Genomic DNA, 10,775 nt, shown 5'->3' with positions numbered 1-10,775 from the left:
ACCTCTAGGTTTGGCTGCAATTTGGAGTGAGGTAGATTTCCTTTTAAGTCCTTAGTTTGATGTGTAAAATACTATGATTTGAGCCACAATGAATCCTGGAACACACTGTACTGTGGTTAACCAGGAGGGTCTGTTCCCCTCACTGAGTAGGGAGTTCTCCAAGAACCAGCTGGGGTAGCAGAGGAGGCCTGCATCCTAAATGTCAGTGACCACAGATGACTGAAAGTCTGCCTTGGGCCTGGGTGATGAGGGCCTGCAAAATGTGAGAACACTGTGCTACCTCCCTCTCCCCAGCCTTAGCTGCACATGACACTCACCTTCATGAGGTTGGCTGCTGTACAATTCAGGGAAGTCTCTGTGCCAGGGCATGATGGTAGAAAAAGAGACTGACCTATTCTTTCTAACCACAAGGTCCTGGGAAGGGTAACTATGTGCAGGTGTTTCTACATGGCTTGGATTGTGGGGAAAGCATGGGATGGTCATGAGTTTGTTCCCTAGAGCTGTGGCTTCTAAGGTGCTCTAGCTTTTATCCATTATGAATGTCTTGGGAACTGAGAAGGCTGAGAGTGGTGTTGCTATAAGTGTCATGAAAATGTATGAATCCTCACTGTCTGTCTTGGGGCTTGGGGGGCTGTCTGTGGTGTGGCCCTGGCAGTCCAGGTGCTGTGGGAAGTTGCAGCTGTGACCTGTGATCCCTAGGCTGTTCCATTTTGGCTTGGATGGGATACAGAGATCTTGGGCTTGACCACAGATCCCATGAACACAACACCCACTGTCATGGACAACCTTCTGGGCCACCAGGTCACTCCTCATGTAGAATGAGGTCCTTGAATCTTCAAAGAAACCATCACTACTGAAAGAGAATGGAGGGCAATGCAGGACTGAGTCCAGTGAGGATGATGGGTTTGTCAAAGCCCCAAACAGCCCACTGTTTGGAAGGAGCATGCAGAGCATAACCACCTACATTTTTCAGCTGTGACTTACTCTTACCCTAGGATATTATTGCCAACCTGCTTTTAAAAACATACTGGAAGTTGTTCCTGAACTGGAGTCAAGTTCCTCTGCTATGTGGACACTCAATATTGTTTACCTCTGTCCTGCTCACCCAAGGGAGCTTTGATTATTTGTGTCAGGTTTCCTGCACACTGGGGTTCCCACAATATTTCCTGCTTGCTCACTGTGGTTCACTCTTTCCCACACATCAGAAAATGTGATTGCTCACTGTGGTTCAGTCTTCCTTGAACATCCATCACACTGCAGGCTTGCTCATCTGGGTGTCTAGGTTCCGCAAATGTCTCACACTTCCTGCTTTCTCAGCTGTGTCAGTTTTCCTGAACCAGAGTAGGATTACACAGGTCTCTCACACTTCCTACTTATTCAACTCTATCAGACTAGCTTGCATCCCACCAGTTGTCCACATGTCACTCAAACTGATGACCAGTCTTTGGTCACACACTACCAGCTTGCACAATGGCTCTCAAGTCTTCCCAGCTCCCAGCAAGTTTGCACAGGCCTCTCATAGTGCCTGTTTGCTCACTGTGGGACAGCCTTTGCTGTACCACAGCAGTTTTCCTCATCCCCCTCACACAACTTACTTGCCAATGTGGGTGACTCTTCCATGCACCCCAGCAGGATTCCCCATGCCCCTCACACTGCCTGCTTGCTAAGTGAAAGGCAGTATTCCCTGCACCTCACTAGTATTTGGCATGTCCATCACAGTGCCTACTTGCTCATTGTGGGTAACTCTTCTTGCACCCCAACAGGCACCCAACATGTCCTCCCACTGCCTACTTACTCAGTTGGGTCAGCCTTCCCTACAGCCCAGCAGGTTTCTCCTCATTCCTCACAGTCTGCTTACTGAGTTTGGTCATTCTTCCCTACACCTCCTCCAGGTGTCCACACACCCCTCATACTGCCTCCTTGCTCCCTCTGGGTAAGTCTCTCCTACACCCCAGCAGATGTACTCACTCCCCTCACCCTGCCTGCTTGTTCTATGGGGTCAGTCTTCCCTGCACACCAGCAGATGCCCACACTTCCCTCATACTGACATCTTTATTCACTGTGAGTCAGTCTTCCATAAGAGCCACCCAGGTCCCCCATACCCATCACACTGCCTGCTTGCTCATCTGGGTTATTCTGCCCTGCACCCCAGCTGATTTCAACAAGCCAATCACACTTACTACATGCTCAGTTTGATCAGTCTTTCAAACACCCCAACATTTTCCCAAGCCTGTAATAATCCTGTTAGCTCACTGAGGTCATTTTCCCTTACGCAGCAGAAATATGTACTTCTCCCAACTTATAGCTTCAAAGCAAAGGCATGGGAGCTCCTGCACTGATGTCATCATGGTTATATACTTGTCCCATCTTACAGCATGGTACCAAACTTCACCCAACTTAAAGCTCTAAAAAAAGGGCATAGGAGCCTCTGGTCCTGTGTGGTCATGGGACCATGCTTGACCCATCTTACAACTCTAAAGCAGGGACACAGGATCCCTTGACCAAGTGTGGTCACATGGCCATTCTCATCCCCACCTCACAATCTCTAATCCATGGCTCAAGCACTGGTCCAAATGGGGGCACAGGTGGAGGTGCTGCTGTGGAGGACCAGGTGGGCTGTGCCTCCTCCCACTCAGGAAACTTGTCCTGTCATCAGTGCAGGCTGACTGTGCTGTAGGAGGGTAGAGTGACTTTGTTCTTGGAGGTGCTGCAGACATGAGTGGTTAGCTCAGCTCTGGAGGAGCAGGGCTTCTGACTGGCTGCAGAAATGTTTCTCAGGGAGCCTGTTGACAAAAAGTAAGGAGAGGTGGGAAAGTGGCCTCATCCTGAAAGGTGTCATCAGAGGAAGGATGTATATTATGCATCAAGGTCAAACCCAGGGGTGGCTTCCCTCCTGACACAACCCTGCTCTCCTTCTGCCTTCCCTGCAAGCAAGGTAGGTCATCTATTCCTTGCCACCCTGGACTAGCCCCAGGAAGTGTGGCTCCCTGTGGTGCATTGTCAGCCCTTGGAGAGTAAGGACCCCCATCCTGATGTCAGGTTTCTGATTCAGCCTCGTGAGGCAGAACATGGAGTGTGCCCTTCTGCATATGTGGCCTGGATTCCTCCTTCCTGCCCCTTCAAGCCCTCCAGGTACAGCAAAGCTCCCATCAAAAAACAAACCCCAGAAACAAATCCCACACGTGATACTGAATCTTCTTATTTGTTCTGGGAACTGCTCCTTCTCTGTGAGCATCACATCTGGGTCCCTTCAGGGAAGAGCTTTCTGTGAGGAAGTTGTTTTCTGCAACCTGAAGTCAATATTCAAACTGTGTCCCTCCTAGTCTGGTCGTGATGCTGCAGGCTTTATCCTGGGTATATCTGTGTGGATTATGTAAAGAATTGGAAAGTGGCTGAAGGAATAAAGTTGAGGGGTTGCCAGAAGTGTTAAAAAGAGAGACAGCTGGGTGTGGAGGCACACGTTCTTGTCTCAGCACTGGAGAGGCTGAGGTGGGAGGAGGATTGGAGCCCAGAAGGTCAGGCCAGCCTCTATTATACCTGGAGAGCCAATCTAAAAAGCAGAAAGACAAAATCTGTGTAAAGGAGAAAGTCTCCCTATGCCACAAAACTCCTACCAGCTGAAACAAGACACAAGTCTTGTGATGGGTCTCTATGAATCACTTAAAAAAATGAAAAATAACAGGGTGTATCTGCTGGGAGCCCAGTAGGATGGATCTCTCAGAATTGATGTGAAGAGGTCTCCACCTATGAGCTCCACAGTAGGGTCTCATGGGATTGATGGATTCAGGGTCTCCCCCTCCACTGAACCATTTATCAGGATTAGTAACTTTAGCTCTCTGAAGTATCCATAATGCACACATGAAGCACTGGGAGAAAGGAAGAAAGCATTTGATCTATTTAACAGAGGGATCAGAGCCTTGCAAAGACTTGCTCACATCATCTGGGAGGTGATGTGGACTTTGTCAGGTTCACCACAGTACACTAATCCACAGGTGTCTGTGAGGGGGGAGCCAGGGACAGGGAAGGACCCAGTGGGAGGGGTGAGGGGGAGCTCTCAGTCCAAAGGGTCAGAGGCATCTGACACATGTCAGGGGAAAAGAGGCTATGTATCATAACATAAAAGCAGACCTGACTGAGACAGATTCCCACTGTCAATCAGCTATGTGACTTTGGGTCATTCCTGTCTACCTTTAAGAGGTGCTTGTTAGTGGGATTTATACTAGGTCTATGCTTTCAGGGAGATGGTCAAGTCACAGCTGCTGTCACATCCTTCTTTTGGTATGGATGGCAGGTGTGAATGCAGACATCTCCTTACCTACAAAAGGGGTGGATCCAGAGCAAATGTGGGAAATCTCTTGACAGGCACAGCAAGGGAAATGTTTTGTTTCAGGGGATGCAATTAAAAATGGAATGCCTACACAAACACAGTGCAGGTCAACAGAAAGATCTTCAGTTCTGCAAAGTTTCATTGTAAGGCAGGAAATAAATTCCATTTTCTTACTAGAAAAACAGAAAAACTTCACAGAGCAATTAACAACAAGTTCTTTCATGAATAGTGGTCAGATGCTGACTCCTTGCTCCCTCACAGTTCGAACTCAGCTAGGAACCCTCACTGATGTCTAAGCTCAGACTCTTGTGGATGGTTTTGTAGCCACTGTGCACTTTATAAGAAAGTTGCTAACTCAAAACTCTAGATTCTCCACTGAGAAGGAAGACAAAGCACCTGTACTCTTCAGAAAGATCTCACAGTACTGAACCTCTGACATGCAACTAATGACTTCCACCTAGTAACTGAACCTCCTATCAGCTAAGAGAATATACCCTCATGAACAGGAAGCCAAGGGTCCAATGGAACAAACAATTTAGAAGACAAAATATAGACCAACTACTCGATTGTTACACTAAAAATCTTCCTGATCATTTAATAAACTTCCCCTCACTCAGCTCTTGGTGCCAAAGCCAGTGTCCCTGGCCTGATGATGAACTCCCCATGACTGGTTTGGCACCTATCCACACACAAGTTTAGGAGCCCTATGCCCTGGAGTCAGCTGAACACATCTGCAGACTCATCAGATACAACATGGTGGAAAGACATGCATGGAGAATCAAGGAAGTTCCCACCGGAGATAGCACACAAGGCAAATTAAAAGTTGCTTTGAAAATCTGAGCTACTTTTCATGAAAAATGAGAGAAAATGGGCTCATTATTCTTCCCCCAGGAAGGCAAAAAACATCTCCACAGCAGCTCTTCACACCAGGCCCAGCTGGCCACATAATTTCCAGGGCCTGGTGTAACCTGAAAAACCAGTACCCACTGTTGAAAACTTACAGGGTCTCAGGACAGCAGCACCAAGTGCTGGTATGAGTGCAGTAGCCTTCTGGACCTATGCAACAACACAGGGCACAAACCCACATGGCTGGTTCCAAGTCCAGGGGACATGAACCTGGTTTGCCATCAGTAGTAACCTGAGGAAATTATTTTTTTAAAAAAACTTGATATGCTATTCACATTCCATCAATGTGCAAAATTTCAAAGTGCAAAATTCTGTTGTTAGTACCTTCCCACAGATTTACTGATGTCATCACTAAGTCCAGATTGGCTGACCACTCCAAAATGAAACCTGCCATCAAAACCCAATGATAAATTTCTGATTCCCCTTCACCTGTCTTCTCCCAGGGTGATGTAGAGGAATCCTGGATTCTACATCAACAATAATCACACAGGACTGAGGGCCAAGCCTTATTGCAGATGCTGGATAGAAGAGGACTGTGGAGAGCACTGACAGAGGATGGGAGAGCAGTGACTGAGACTAGGGGTCTCTGATGACCTCATGGCTATGGTATGCCTGGTGCCTGTGAATGTTTCTGTGCAAGGGTGCAGGATGCTTAGCTGCTGTGGCAATTCCCTGTATGAGGAGGCTCTGGGCAATAGTCCTATCAGCTCTGACCTTGATCTCAGCACATAGCTCCTGGGAATAAAGAAATTCTTATGCTAGATGACCACAATGTTTCATCAGTTTCACTTCTCTTATTCCTGCTCCATCTTACAGTAACTTTTAACAGTGTACTTTCCTGAGAGCTGCACAAAGCTCCTAACATTGCACTTTGCAACTGTAGATTGAAACTGCAGAAAAGCTATGTAGATGTCCTAGTTTCTCTAACTTTCCTGAATACAAAGAATAATGCTTGCATAGTCTTTCACCTGATAAGACATATATCAATAAAGATTGCTGGCATAACTCTTTAGATCTTCATCTGCACCAGAGAGCAGAGCTCCACCTGATTGCAGCTTTATCTTCAAAATCTGTGTTTGTGAGTCTTTATTTTTCTAATTCCCTTTGCCTCTCAAAAGAACTGCAAGATTGGCCACACTGGTCATGCAGAGGACCCATAGAAAGGCAGATAGTCACCATGTGTGAAAGCTGAAGGAGGAAGAAGTTGACACACTGTTAGATGGAAGTGGGGTCCATGGGCCTGAGGATATGTCATAAAACAGCTTTTGCTTCATCATGACCCATGTTTCTAGTTTTGCCATTTGAGCACAGTGAGGGCCAGAGGTCCCCATGATATCTGGTCTTGACTGGCATCTGCTCTACTTGCAAAAGGTACCTTAGGGGTATTGCAGCCTCTAGAGAAGACTGGTGAATGTGTACCTATGCTTTCAAATTTCTGCTGGAAGCCACAGACCTTGCAGATGCTCTGCACCCACTTATGCATGTCCTCCTTTGTCTCTGCTACCAGGTAAAAAGTGTGATCACTGGTCTTGAAGATGCACACAAAGCCACATGGCAGCCCCTTCTTGTGAAAGGCCACATTGCCATGCACCTGCTTACAGAGGCTCAGGAAGATGATCTGCAAAGGCTTCTTGGACTGGTGATGCTTGTAGTATTCCAGGACACCTGGGTCATCCCCTTCCTGGTTGTTCTTCAGGATGAACCAGCATTTCCTCCAGGCCTGAACTCTACCAGAAGGAATAAGAAGAGGTAAGAAATTCACTCATTATTTCAAAATTTTTTCTCCTTAATTTTATTTTGAGTTGAGGATTTCCTAAGTTGCACAGGTTTTCCTGGAGTTTGTGATCCACTTGCTTCAGCTTTCTGGATTCCTGGGCCACCATGCTAGATGCTCCAAAGTTTTTTCATGGTTCATTAAGATAATACTGGGAGTGTGGAACCTTCAGGCTGCTCATGGCACCAAACCTCTCCTATCATAGTTAAAAACAACAGAGGCTTGACTTGATGTAGTGGTCCTCTCCAGCTATGGCCCAGTTTTGTTACTTCTCTTCAGAGCAAACTCTCAAAGTTTTCTATGCTACCAGTCCTTTGAATGACATTGAAATTTTCATTGCAAGGATGAAGGCCAGAGGAAAGTGGTAAACATTTTTAATGTGCAAAATAATAAGAGCTCTCATAATTCCCCATCCAGTGATAATACCCTTCAGAATAAAGAGGTAAGGGAGATGTTCTACAGTGAAGGCAACCACGGACTTAACACCAGCAATTCTGCCCTGTGGAAGGGCCAGTGGATGTCTCTGTCTAGAAAGGAATGGTGAAAGGAGGGCCTAGGTCATATCAGCATGAAGAAAACACCCAGCAAACAGAAGAGTATGTTGATATAACAGGCTCTTCTCTCCTTTAGTCTCTTGACTCTTGTTTGATTATTGAATCAAAAGCCAAAGCACCACCTGATGTAGGAAAATACTTAGCACAGGGAAATGTGGAACAAGGAAATTCCTCTCAAAACCACATCAAGATCTGGACACATTGATGTGCACCTGTAATCTCAGTGGCTCTGGAGGCTGATGCAGGAGGATCAAGAATTTATAGCCAACTCAGCAAAAGTGAGGTGCTAAGCCACTCAGTGAGATTGTCTCTAAATAAAATACAAAATAGGACTGTGGATGTCACTCAGTGGTCCAGTACCCCTGAGTTCAATCCCTCATAGCTCCCAACCCCTCCAGCAAAACAAATCACAACTAGGCATTTTAGATACAAACACGTTTATCATCAACATTGTATTGGAAGGCAGAAGAAAGATAACAACTAAAACAACTTGAAAACAAAGAATAAGCTGGAGGAGTTAGTCCACCAGACTGTCAGACTCATGGCATGACCATACTCATGAAGACCACCTGTGATGACAGACAGAGAAAGAGACACAGGGACAAGAGACTGGAACAGAGCACTAGAAAGAAACCCAGAGAAATGTGTCAATTGACTTTGCACAAAACTAAGAGACTAATTCAGTGAAAGAAGGGTGACTTGTCAACAATGCTACAGGGAGAGCAGTCATTGACTACTGCCATAAAGGAAATGAGCTGTCTCAAACCTTACACAAAAATTAAAGTGGACTATGGAAATGAAAGAAAACACAACATTGTAAGATGCAGTGCATTGGTGAGCTTCTCATAACTGTGAATAAAACACCTGACAAGAGAAACTCAGAGGAGCACAGGATTTCTTAAATTTATGGTATCAAAGCATGGTCAGTCAACTCCACTGCAGAAACCTCATGGTGGATGGACATGAAACAGGAAAGCTTCTCAGCTCTTGGTAACCAGAAAGCAGGAGAGACAGACAGAGAGTAAGTGGACTTACAGTCCCCCAGGTATCACCCTGGGATCCAATTCCTACAGCCAAATCCCACCTGCTTGTGACTTTCTACATCTCTAAGTAAGTCATTATTTTTATTTTTCTATATATATATTTTTTGCCAGTACAGGGGATGGAATCCCAAGGCCTCATACATGCTGGGTAGATGCTATACCACAGAGCTATAACCCAGCCTGCTCCAAATTATTAATCCACTACATTGGTGAACTCACTGATGAGATGAGTTAACTCACTGATGAGTCCTTGTAATTCAGTTGTCTTACCTCTGAACACTGCTACACTGACACCTGAGCTTTTGGGGGATATTTTAGACCCAAACCATAACATTTAGGAAAACAAAAGTTATATAAATGGGGAAATCTTTGGGACATAGGATTAAACAAAGCATTCACAGATTTGCAAAAAAATTGCAATCTAGAATAGGAAAGATTAATATGCTTATAAACATCTTCTCAGTGAAGGCCCTGGTTCAGTAGATAAAAAAGACAAGTTACAGGCTGAGTGGAAATACTAACATGGTGTGGTGACTATACCTGTCATCCAAAAATGTGGGAGGTTGAAGCAGGAGGAACACCTCAGTCTTAATTCAAGGACAGCCTCAGCAAATTAGTGAGATCCCAATCTTAAAAATAACATAAAATAAATAAATAAATAAAAAAGAACTGGAGATGTAGATCAATTTATAAAGGATCCCAGGGTTCAATCCCCAGGAAACCCCATGATAAAAAAGAAAGAAAGAAAATGCAAAACACACATGGTGCATAGGACTACTATCTTAAGTGTATAAGGTATTATCAAAATTCAATATAAAATAAAACAAACAAAGTGTAAAGAAAATGCCAAAAGACTTGAGGGGGCATGTTCTAAGAGAATGCAATCACATAAAAGGAGTTCAATTCTTGGGAGAAATCCTAGTTCTTGGCTCGCAGCGGTTAATATCTCAATGTGTATACTTGCAGAGAGGAGCATTCCGCTCTGACCACCTAGGAATGTAAACAACTGCCCCAAGTTGACCTAGTGTTACCAAGGAAACCTGTATAGGAGCCTGGTGGTCTGATACCCCATGGCACATTGTGATTGGGCAAGAAACTTATAAAATGTATGGTTTTTCCTGCAATAAATGAGTTTGCAGGCTATTTGTCACAAGTCTGCTCCTACCCAACTACCAGGGTCTGGATCCTGACTCTGCAACTCTTACCTACACCTGAGCTAGCCTGGCACACCCTACATTCAATGGCCTTAGGCATGTGAATTCCTGAACTAAAATGAGTGAGTAAATTGTCGAGCCAAAAGACTGGTACAATTATGGACCATGACACCACATATTAAAGAGAAAATGAACTATTGACATTCAGCTGGGACAAGTACCCAGATGCTTAAAACATTTGGACCATAACACACCACCTGAATCCACTACAGCAACCCTGGTGAGATAACCAGCTCATAGACACAGAGGACAGTTTCATGGAAGTCAGGGGTGAAGGATATGGCAGGGCTGGGAAGGGACAGAGGTGAAGAGAAAGGGAGAAAGGAGGGGTCCTCAGTACTGGAGGCCTTCTGCATCCTGACAGTGCTGCTGATAGCACCTGATGAGGTCACAACACAGGGTTTAAAATGAGGTCACTCAGGAAGGCTGGGTAAAGGGCACAAGGTCTCTCTTCACCATTTCTGACTCAGTGTGGGTCTTCAATTTCCTCAGTACAAAACTTACTTCTTTTAAAGAGCTCAGGCTACAGGACAAAACTAGATGACTCTGCTGGCAGGGTGAAAAAAGTTGAATTAATAAGAGGTGAATGATCCAAGCACAGAGCCTGGCACAGAGATGAGCTCCCAGGTGGCTGTCAGAAATGAGCAATGCTCAGCCTCAAGGTGGTGGGTGGGTCATGCATAGCTGGGGTATTTAGTCTGGTGGGAGTCAGCCAAGGGTTACTGGGTGACATTAGCTCAAAAATGGCTTCCACATTTCTCACCAAGCAAGTGGCTTGCTGGTGGCACCATTTACTGAGCAGGTGTGGGGTGCAGAGTTCTGGATGTGGTGAGTCTGTGCTCACTGGGAGACACTAGAGGCATCATATTTCACCTGGAGATGCAGGTTGGAGTCCTGAAATCTACCCTGAGAGGGAAATTTAATGGAACTTCAGACTCATGGTTGTAGCATAGGAAT

The sequence above is a fragment of the Sciurus carolinensis genome, unplaced genomic scaffold (genome assembly GCF_902686445.1).
Source record: "Sciurus carolinensis unplaced genomic scaffold, mSciCar1.2, whole genome shotgun sequence".
Lineage (NCBI taxonomy): Eukaryota > Metazoa > Chordata > Mammalia > Rodentia > Sciuridae > Sciurus > Sciurus carolinensis.
Note: the sequence above shows the minus strand (reverse complement) of the source record.